This window comes from Polypterus senegalus, chromosome 6, assembly GCF_016835505.1.
Source record: "Polypterus senegalus isolate Bchr_013 chromosome 6, ASM1683550v1, whole genome shotgun sequence".
Taxonomy (NCBI): Eukaryota; Metazoa; Chordata; class Cladistia; order Polypteriformes; family Polypteridae; genus Polypterus; species Polypterus senegalus.
Window position 1 is genome coordinate 2,696,318 of NC_053159.1, and position 10,309 is coordinate 2,706,626.

Here is a 10,309-nt window from a genome sequence, read left to right on the forward strand (position 1 = left end):
TTCCGCCTTTTTGCTGTCCTGCTTCTCCGGTCGAAAAAGAGCGCGATTTATGCAAATGATTTCTGAAGCCGGAAGTCCAGCCTTCCGGGGTGCCGTTGTCAATCATCCGTCTTCTTTCAAAGCGCAGAGACAAGCGGCCGGCACATCACATTTAATAAGTGGCGGTGCTACAAAGTTTGGCTTTTTCATTGTTTTCCGAGTGTGTCTGATATGAGGTAATATTTAAATCATTAAACCTTTTCAGAGTAAAAATCTTTAATTGATGGCCATCTCTGAGGGTTGCTGCCATCGCTCTCCTCAGGTAAAAACTGGCGAAAGGTCCTGCTGATCTCCTCATGTACTTCTACAGAGTGACCACCAGGGGGTGCTCTCGACGCAAAACATCGCATTCAACATCAGACATCTTCATGACTTTCAGGTGCTCTTTTAGTTTTTTAAGAAACTTCTGCAAGCCACAGATCTGACATCTTTTCCTCTGCCCAGTTAATAAACTGCATCTTCTTCTGATCTGGTGGCTTATGCTGGGATAAGATGGGTGGGACTCCGACGTCCTCAACACTAATCTGAAAAAGTGAGGCTTACAAAGGCAGGATTTGATTTGCTCAGCAGCCTCTTAGACATCGAGCTGCAAACTAACAAGGACACCCTGGGAGGCTTTGGGAGGTCTACAGAGAAACCCCCTCCACCTCACCAAGGACTACTGACCTGTTCAGAGCTGGACCTCCTGGAGATGTAGGTGGGTATGGGCTGTAAATGTGCATATAGAGTTTGAGTGTGTAAGGCTACCTCTGGTAAGCTTCATTTCGGTTTTCTATGAAATAAAATGGCATTCTGTATTGGGTGGTGCAGTAACATTGCTGCTGCCTTGCACTAAAGAGATCGGAGTTCTCATCCTGGGTCCTCCCTGTGTGGAGTCTGCATGTTCTCTCAATGTTCAAGTGAATTTCAGTCCAAAGACATGTAGGTTAGGTGTTTGCCAATGTGATGTGTGTGTATGTTTGCCCTGCTGTGGACTGGCATGCTTTCCAGGTGTTGATCCTGCCTTGCACATGATTGCTAGGATGGGCTCCAGCTGCCCTGTGACCCTGCCCTGTAGGAAAGAGAATGGATGGATGGACATTCTGTACGTGTGAGCTTTCCTACCATGACGACATGTTGCATGTTAGCTGAACATGCAAGTAAGAATAATGATGAACTCTATCATTGCTGTCACAGAGGCCTGATTAAGGACAGACCCCTTGCTGACTTTATGAACAGAGTTCTTTAACAGAGAGATGATTGTCCTTTAAATAATGCACTGTATAGACACCCAGTGTGGTGAATCTCACTAAGGCTGCCATTACCAACACAGGAAGGAGCTGCAGACCTGGCGGGAGCAGCACTGCCTCCAGTGGCCTCAGCTGGTAATGCAGCTCTAAATTGCTTCCTGTCTTTCATGTCCTTGTTTTTCAAGGACCAGCCCACCATGCAGGACACAGTCATTGCCTCTTGATGACCTCAGGTAGGACAGGATGTGATCAAACAAATGGCAGACTGTGAACCCCGTGTGAAAAATCTGATGCGACTGCAGCAGTCCTTGCCTCTTCAGAGGCGGCCCAAGCGGAGATGTGCCTGTGACGTCCATGCCAAGGCTTTATAAATATGCAGACTTTTGTATTCCTTTGACAGATCGCACTTAAAAGGAGCGGCACCCCCACTAGGCCTAACCCTTCTCAGCTCCTCTTTTCAGCCCAGCTGGCTGTGCACCAGAATCCAGATCTCCTGAGAGCCGCGTTCAAACACTTACTGTATTTAAAAATAAAGAAAGAAAAAGGACAAGTCCTGCAGCAGCCCACGTCCCCAGCTGTCTAATGAACGCCGCTCTCCTTCATGAGTTCAAGGTCTTGATTGGGAATAAAAATATAAAAGAAGAAGCCTTTGTGATATGAAATATTAGTGAGGCTCCTGCATGTCAAAGACTTCACTCCAAGGTCTGCATGAAGGAAAAGCATTTAGAGGTGAAGTTAGTGGCCAGCAGGAGGCAGTCTCATTAATATTCCTCACCCTGTGATGCGCTATTTTAGAGTCGTGTAAAACATGACGGAGCAGAACGTCTCGCTTGCTGGGCCACTTAGTCAAACTGGGGGGTCCTGCTGTGGCAACGCTGGCTGTGAGGCAGGAATCCAGAGCTCCGACGATGTGGGCTCACGTGGGACCAAACAATACACATAGATGGATAAATAATAATAATCATACCAATCATAAACTAAAAAAGCAGTTTAAAATATTAAAATAAAAATAATAATAATAAACAACTAAGAAAGCAGTTTAAGAAAATGGATGGATGGATCAGAATATGTGAATTTCCTCTTGGGATTAATAAAGTATCTATCTATCTATCTACCGATCTATCTATCTATCTATGATATAGTGCCTTTCACTCTATCTATCTATCTGTCTAATAACAATACCACAAATTAGGAGCTAGAAATTCAGTTTAGAAAATGGATGGATTATTCATGATACAACTGCTACTACTAATAATAATACTCAATTATGAACTAGAATAGCACTTTTGGAAATTGATGGATAAATAATAATAATAATACTAATACCAATTATTAACTAGAAAAGCAGTTTAAAATATTAAAAATAACAATAATAATAATAAACAACTAAGAAAGCAGTTTAAGAAAATGGATGGATGGATGATAGTAGTAATAATAATAATGCTGCATAACATCAAACTGGGTGAGCAGCTTAAAAATAAGTAGATGAATAATAATAATAATAATAATATCTGAAGTGGTATGGCACCTTGTCCAGGGTTTGTTCCTGCTATGTGCCCTGTGCTACATGGGATTGGCACCAGCATTCACCGCCACCCCCACAGTCAGGATTAATAAGGTTAGAAAATGACATGACATATTAATAATATTAATAATAATTACAGTGGTGTGAAAAACTATTTGCCCCCTTCCTGATTTCTTATTCTTTTGCATGTTTGTCACACAAAATGTTTCTGATCATCAAACACATTTAACCATTAGTCAAATATAACACAAGTAAACACAAAATGCAGTTTTTAAATGATGGTTTTTATTATTTAGGGAGAAAAAAATCCAAACCTACATGGCCCTGTGTGAAAAAGTAATTGCCCCCTGAACCTAATAACTGGTTGGGCCACCCTTAGCAGCAATAACTGCAATCAAGCGTTTGTGATAACTTGCAATGAGTCTTTTACTGCGCTCTGGAGGAATTTTGGCCCACTCATCTTTGCAGAATTGTTGTAATTCAGCTTTATTTGAGGGTTTTCTAGCATGAACGCCTTTTGAAGGTCATGCCATAGCATCTCAATTGGATTCAGGTCAGGACTTTGACTAGGCCACTCCAAAGTCTTCATTTTGTTTTCTTCAGCCATTCAGAGGTGGATTTGCTGGTGTGTTTTGGGTCATTGTCCTGTTGCAGCACCCAAGATCGCTTCAGCTTGAGTTGACGAACAGATGGCGGACATTCTCCTTCAGGATTTTTGGTAGACAGTAGAATTCATGGTTCCATCTATCACAGCAAGCCTTCCAGGTCCTGAAGCAGCAAAACAACCCCAGACCATCACACTACCACCACCATATTTTACTGTTGGTATGATGTTCTTTTTCTGAAATGCTGTGTTCCTTTTACGCCAGATGTAACGGGACATTTGCCTTCCAAAAGTTCAACTTTTGTCTCATCAGTCCACAAGGTATTTTCCCAAAAGTCTTGGCAATCATTGAGATGTTTCTTAGCAAAATTGAGACGAGCCCTAATGTTCTTTTTGCTTAACAGTGGTTTGCGTCTTGGAAATCTGCCATGCAGGCCGTTTTGCCCAGTCTCTTTCTTATGGTGGAGTCGTGAACACTGACCTTAATTGAGGCAAGTGAGGCCTGCAGTTCTTTAGACGTTGTCCTGGGGTCTTTTGTGACCTCTCGGATGAGTCGTCTCTGCGCTCTTGGGGTAATTTTGGTCGGCCGGCCACTCCTGGGAAGGTTCACCACTGTTCCATGTTTTTGCCATTTGTGGATAATGGCTCTCACTGTGGTTCGCTGGAGTCCCAAAGCTTTAGAAATGGCTTTATAACCTTTACCAGACTGATAGATCTCAATGACTTCTGTTCTCATTTGTTCCTGAATTTCTTTGGATCTTGGCATGATGTCTAGCTTTTGAGGTGCTTTTGGTCTACTTCTCTGTGTCAGGCAGCTCCTATTGAAGTGATTTCTTGATTGAAACAGGTGTGGCAGGAATCAGGAAATTGAACTCAGGTGTGATACACCACAGTTAGGTGATTTTTGAACAAGGGGGCAATTACTTTTTCACACAGGGCCATGTAGGTTTGGATTTTTTTCTCCTAAATAATAAAACCATCATTTAAAAACTGCATTTTGTGTTTACTTGTGTTATATTTGACTAATGGTTAAATGTGTTTGATGATCAGAAACATTTTGTGTGACAAACATGCAAAAGAATAAGAAATCAGGAAGGGGGCAAATAGTTTTTCACACCACTCTATACCATCACTTAAAAATTATATTGTCTCAAACTGCAAAATTAGAACAGAAATTTAGGAAAAGTCAGGACAAATAATAATAATAATTAAAATAATAATAATAATGTCCCACAACACTGAATTATAGCAGCGGTTTGGCAAATGGATGGGTGGATGAATAATAATAATATTATTAATAATACCACCAATTAGGAGCTAGAAATTCAGTTTAGAAAATGGATGGATTATTCATGATACTACTACTACTACTACTAATAATAATACTCAATTATAAACTAGAATAGCACTTTTGAAAATTGATGGACACATAATAATAATCTACCTTAATTAAAGGATGAGTGTCTGACTAGCTGCTGTGTTTCTGTCATTCTAACAGATGGTGCATCAGAAACATTTGCATTTTATTACTATAAATGTCTGTGATGCACCATCTGTTGGAATGAAAAATGCAATGTATTTTTTTACTACATGCTTTACAAAATACATATATAGTAGTGAACTGCAAACGTTGAGGTCTGTGTTGATCACTTTAGATGGGTAGCACAGCAGGTAATAATAATAATGCTCCATAACCAGAAACTGGATAAACATTTTGCATAGTGGATGGATAGACAGATGATGAAGATACTACTACTACTACTACTAATAATAATAAAAAGGTGCAGTTTTGAAAAATGGAAGGATGCATGAACAATTAAAATAATAATATCACCAATTTTGAATTAGAAAATTAGTTTGGAAAATGGATGGATGAGTAAATAATAATAATAATACCACACATTATGAACTACAAAAGCACTTCTGAAAATGGATGGATGAATAGATAGATGGATGGATAATAATAATGTCCCAAAACCATCAACTGGATAAGCAGCTGATGCTGGATCAAATGGATGAATGATACTAATATTAGTACTTCTTAAAATAATAATAATAATAATAAGAGTTAGTAAAGAATCTGCAGGAGCTGAGGACACCACACAGCCCAAGAATGCAGAAGATGGCACTGAGGGGTACTGCTGGCATTCTTCATCAAGTCCTCGGTTAAACGTCAGGCCCCTGGTCAGGACACCAACACCGCTGCAAGAGTTGGCAAATTGCCCTGATAAGCAAACAGAATAACAACGTTTGTGCCCCACATCCCTGAATTAGACCAACACTTTTTATTGGATGGATGGACAGCACTATTAATAATCTTTAAAGGGTGGTCTCGCCCCACATTTTTCCTGTTTTATCCCTGTGGCCTACAGGGGGCGTTCAGCAGACAAGACGCCCAAGTACAGATGAGCTTTTTCAGCTCTGCCATGCTAGATGTGGGTGTCTTTACAATATTTCGCTCTGATTATGACATATCTGCTCTCCTTTCCCACTCAGCAGAGCTGAGCTCCTACAACAAGCCAGTGCCCATCAGGACTGTTAAATAAGGAAGGTCCACTCCCAGTGACTCCTCTGGCGTTTATTCCTTGTGGTGGTTGTCAGCCTTGGCCCCCTGTTGATGCCCTCCTTCCAGACCCCCTCCTGGGTGTGATGCACTTCTCAGACCAGAGCAGGCTCTGCGGTGTCCTGAGCGCTCAGCCCCCCTTATAATGGAGCGAGATGTGCCCATCCATACTCTGTCTTCGGCCCGTGAGGATCATCCCTTCAGTTAATTGAAGCCAGCCGGTTGTTTTCTTAGGAGTCACACTGGGGTGCCCTGTGCTGAAATCCCGAAGGGGGCCGCACTGGAGAGACCCTAATGCGACTTCACACCGTCTTTGAACCGCCCGACCCTCTGGGGCTCATTTGTTGCTGGGGTTTGATTATTTTGCGTTTCACACATATGCTTTTAATTAAGATAAAAGGAGCATTTTAATACCCGTGCCTTAACTCGTCTCTAATTTAATGAATGACAAATGTGAATTTATGGCTGTAAAAAAATACTGCGGTCACATGTGCAAAAGATGGGCCGATAATTATAAAGGCAAAAAAAAAAAGAGAGAGAAGAAGAGGACTCGACGATGAGGTCACTGATTGTTCTCCTTCTGCTGAGCGAATGAGTGAATCTCTTGGAAACGTCTGTGCTCTTGATCTTTACAGAAGATGTGCCACCTAGCAATGGGGGACACACCGGGTCGCACTGCCACCTCACTCTGCCACAACTACAGGCCTATTACAGTTGGGTTTCCTTTGGTGTATGAAACGTGAAATGTAGGATTTCATCGTAATTTCAGAGATGGAGACGATGGGCTAATAAAGCAAAGTTGAAATGTTAACTGATGTGAGCATCACAAGGGAAAGTGCCCAACCAAAGTGGGCTGTGCAATAACAATCGAGCAATCCTCCAGTCCCATGATGCACTTGGTTAATAATAATACATTTTATTTATGTAGCGCCTTTCCATGGTTGCTCTCCTCTGCCCCATTTCAGGTGCTGCTATATCGCTCTTGTAGCACGGTAACCAGAACTGCACACAGGACTCCAGATGTGGTCTCACTAGCACGTTTCGCAGCCTAGACATAACTCAGCTGGGTGGACAGCTCACAGGACCCTCATTGTTGAGGACCCAAGTGGCTGGACCAGGCCAAGGGGACACCCACACAACACCTGGCTGTGGCAGATCAGGGTGGGACTGGACTGCCTTAGGGGGTTGCCAACCAGGATCCTGAGCTGTTTTGTCGTGTGGTGGGTATCTGTACCAGTGCACGCTCCCCAAACTGACCTGACCTGCTGGATGGGCAATTCAAGGAAGAGTCCTGGTGCTTTCAAATGTCCTCCATGTCACAATTCTTGAGGCTCCTCTGCTTCAGAGAGCACTCATTTAACGCCTTGACCTTTCCTGGCCGATTTTGGTGGTGCATGTGAGTCAGACAGCAGGTCAACCTCAAATCGCCCTCGGACCCCCTCCTGCGATACTGATAGGTTAAATAAAATAACTTACACAACATGAACAAAATGCTTACAGGCTCCCAATGGCGACTCTCATCAGATAACATCACTCGTACGCAGATGACACCCACTTCTACCTTCTTTTAGGCCAAATGAAGTTTCTCTGATGTTGTCTTCAATTAGTTGTGTTAGTGAATTAAAGGAGTGGATGGATGAGAATGATTTGTCTTTAAACACAAATTAAACAGAGCTGTTGATTATTGGATGGCGTGAGGCTGATCGCAATAATATTTTGTCCTCATTTAACTCAGCTGGAGTCAACATTCATTTTACTGAATCAGCTCGCAGTCTCAGAGTTATTTTTCACTCTAGCAGGTCATTTCATCATAATAACTATTCATGGTGGCTCTAAAATCCGTACTGACCCCAACTCTCTCTTCTGTTTCTTTTTCTGGTTTCTCTGTGGTGGCGGCCTGCGCCACCACCAACCTACTCAAAGCACCATGATGCCCCAGCATTGATGGACTAAAAGCCAGAAGTCCATGTGTTCATCATCATCATCATCATCATCATCATCATCAAACCCTTCCGTGAAAACCATAAATCCAAAGAGGACTGTTTCATTACGTTAGGTAGATTCCCCAGAGGGGACTGGGTGGTCTCGTGGCCTGGAATCCCTGCAGATTTTATTTTTTTTCTCCGGCCGTCTGGAGTTTTTTTTTTGTTTTTTCTGTCCCCCCTGGCCATTGGACTGTACTCTTATTCTATGTTAATTAATGTTGACTTATTTCCTTTTCTTGCTGTGTCTTTTATTTTTCTATTCTTCATTATGTAAAGCACTTTGAGCTACTGTTTGTATGAAATGTGCTCTAGAAATAAATGTTGTTGTTGTTGTTGTATTTAAAGCGCACATTTCAAAGTTGCCTAAATCAGGTTTCTTTCATCTGAAAAATGTTGGGAAATGAAGGCGTTTTCTAAAAAGCCGGATTCTGAGAAATGAATTCCTGCCTTTATTTCTAGTAGGATTGACGACTGCGATGCGGAGTTCACTGGATGTTCAAACTGTTCTTTATTCAGCCTCCAGTTAATCCAAAATGCTGCTGTAAGAATTACTACAAGAACAAGAAAATACGAACGCAGTTTTTGACCCGGGAGTGCTTCTGCTCTTCTTCCCTTGTGATTTCCCAGAGAATTCAGTCCGTCGTCGTAATCCATTAGCACTTCCAGGCTACAAGGGTAGCTTGACTCCCCAGCTCTTTTCACAGCACTGCCTGGCGGCACCCAACAGTGCTGAGAAGCCGAACTCCAAGTCCCAGGATGCCCTGCGGGAATCTGGGGCACCACTGCATTCCAGGGAAGCTGCCATCTACAGTTTTGGGGGAGGCAGTGTCCACAAATAGCTGCCTTCCGTCTCCGGGGCGTCCCGGCCGGGCTGAGCTGCCGTTCGTCTCTCACAACCCGTACGATAACGTTACTCCATTTTCCTTGTTCTCTTCTGCCCAGAGTCTCCAAACGTGCTACCCCAGATAAGTGAGGATTGCTCTCAGCTCACCCGCGTTCATTTCTCCTGATCGTCCCACCCGTTTCTACAGGACATCCTTTCTCTGGCCGCCTCTGTTTATGTCCCTTTTTTTTTTTTTTCCTTCTTCTTGCCTTTCGCTGCCTTTTTTTAACTGCATCCTGGCATCCTTTCTCCATGACAACCCCTGGAAACAACATCAACAGACCACACCAACCACCAAAAGGTCCTCCTTACGACCGTCCGCCCATAAGGGTGTTTGGGTAGCAACAGGATTGACACTGAGGATGGCAAAGAGACAACAGCAAATCAGATGGCGTTTAGGTGGCAGTGCCACACTCAAAGTAATACAAACGGTTTGATCTCCATGTCCCGATCCATGCCTCAGCATGATTTGGTCATGGGGGGTCTGCAGAGAGTTCCTAGGTTTGAGAGTGAATTGTGGGAGCCTCTACTCGCTGGTCCACTAAGTGATGTCACCTCAATTCACTTTGTCACAGGTGGCCTCCCGTCAGGTTCTAGAAACATCTCAATGAGAATTCAAGCAAAGAGGAGACCAACTGGAGTGGCACAGTAAAGGGTCTGAACACCTCTAGGAGGGAGAGATTTCACTTTGTGATTTTTATTACGTTTACAGACCTTTCTGAACGTGTGGTTTCAGTTTATCATTATGGGAAGACTGAGGGGCACAAATGGCAAACTGGTCCTTTAAAAATAAAATCGACAGCACAATAAAGTGGGCAGAAAGTGAAGGGGTCTCACGTCTTCCTGAATCCACTGGACTACTACAATTACTGAATTGTGAATCATTATTTCAATGCCATGTGTGTGGTGGGAGTCGACCCAGAAAGTCACTGGCAGAACACAACCACATCCAAAGAGAAGCCCCCCACCTCTAGGATTCAAATGGGGGATTCTGCTGCCACCATGCCACCTGATGGCAAATTAAAGAAAAAAGGAAAAGAAGACTAGAAAGATGAAGGACAAAAACCCCTCTGTGCGGCTCCTCTCTACTGTCCCCCCTTAATGTCCGCGAGTGACAGGGAGACCCCCGGCACTTGAAACGTTAATCGTCCTGCTTGGCTTCTCACTCTTCGGCAAAGTCCTGACGACGACGACGACAGTCTGGGATTCGGGGGCCTTTGCATCCCAGCCAGTTCCATGCCAACGTCTGAAGCCGCGTGAAACGGGAAAGACAACCCAAAACACAGCAGGGTCAAGGGCAAGCTGCCTGATTTGAAGGTGGAGCAATTCATGCAAGCTGTCGAGGGCTGCCAGCGCTGGCTTTCCATGAGGGTCCAAGACGAGCCATTAATGCAAATTATGGTTTGATAATTTAATAACTTTACTGGCTTGATCTGTCCTTTTTATTAAAATTATCGCCAGCCAGGGGGTTTTGTTCCATC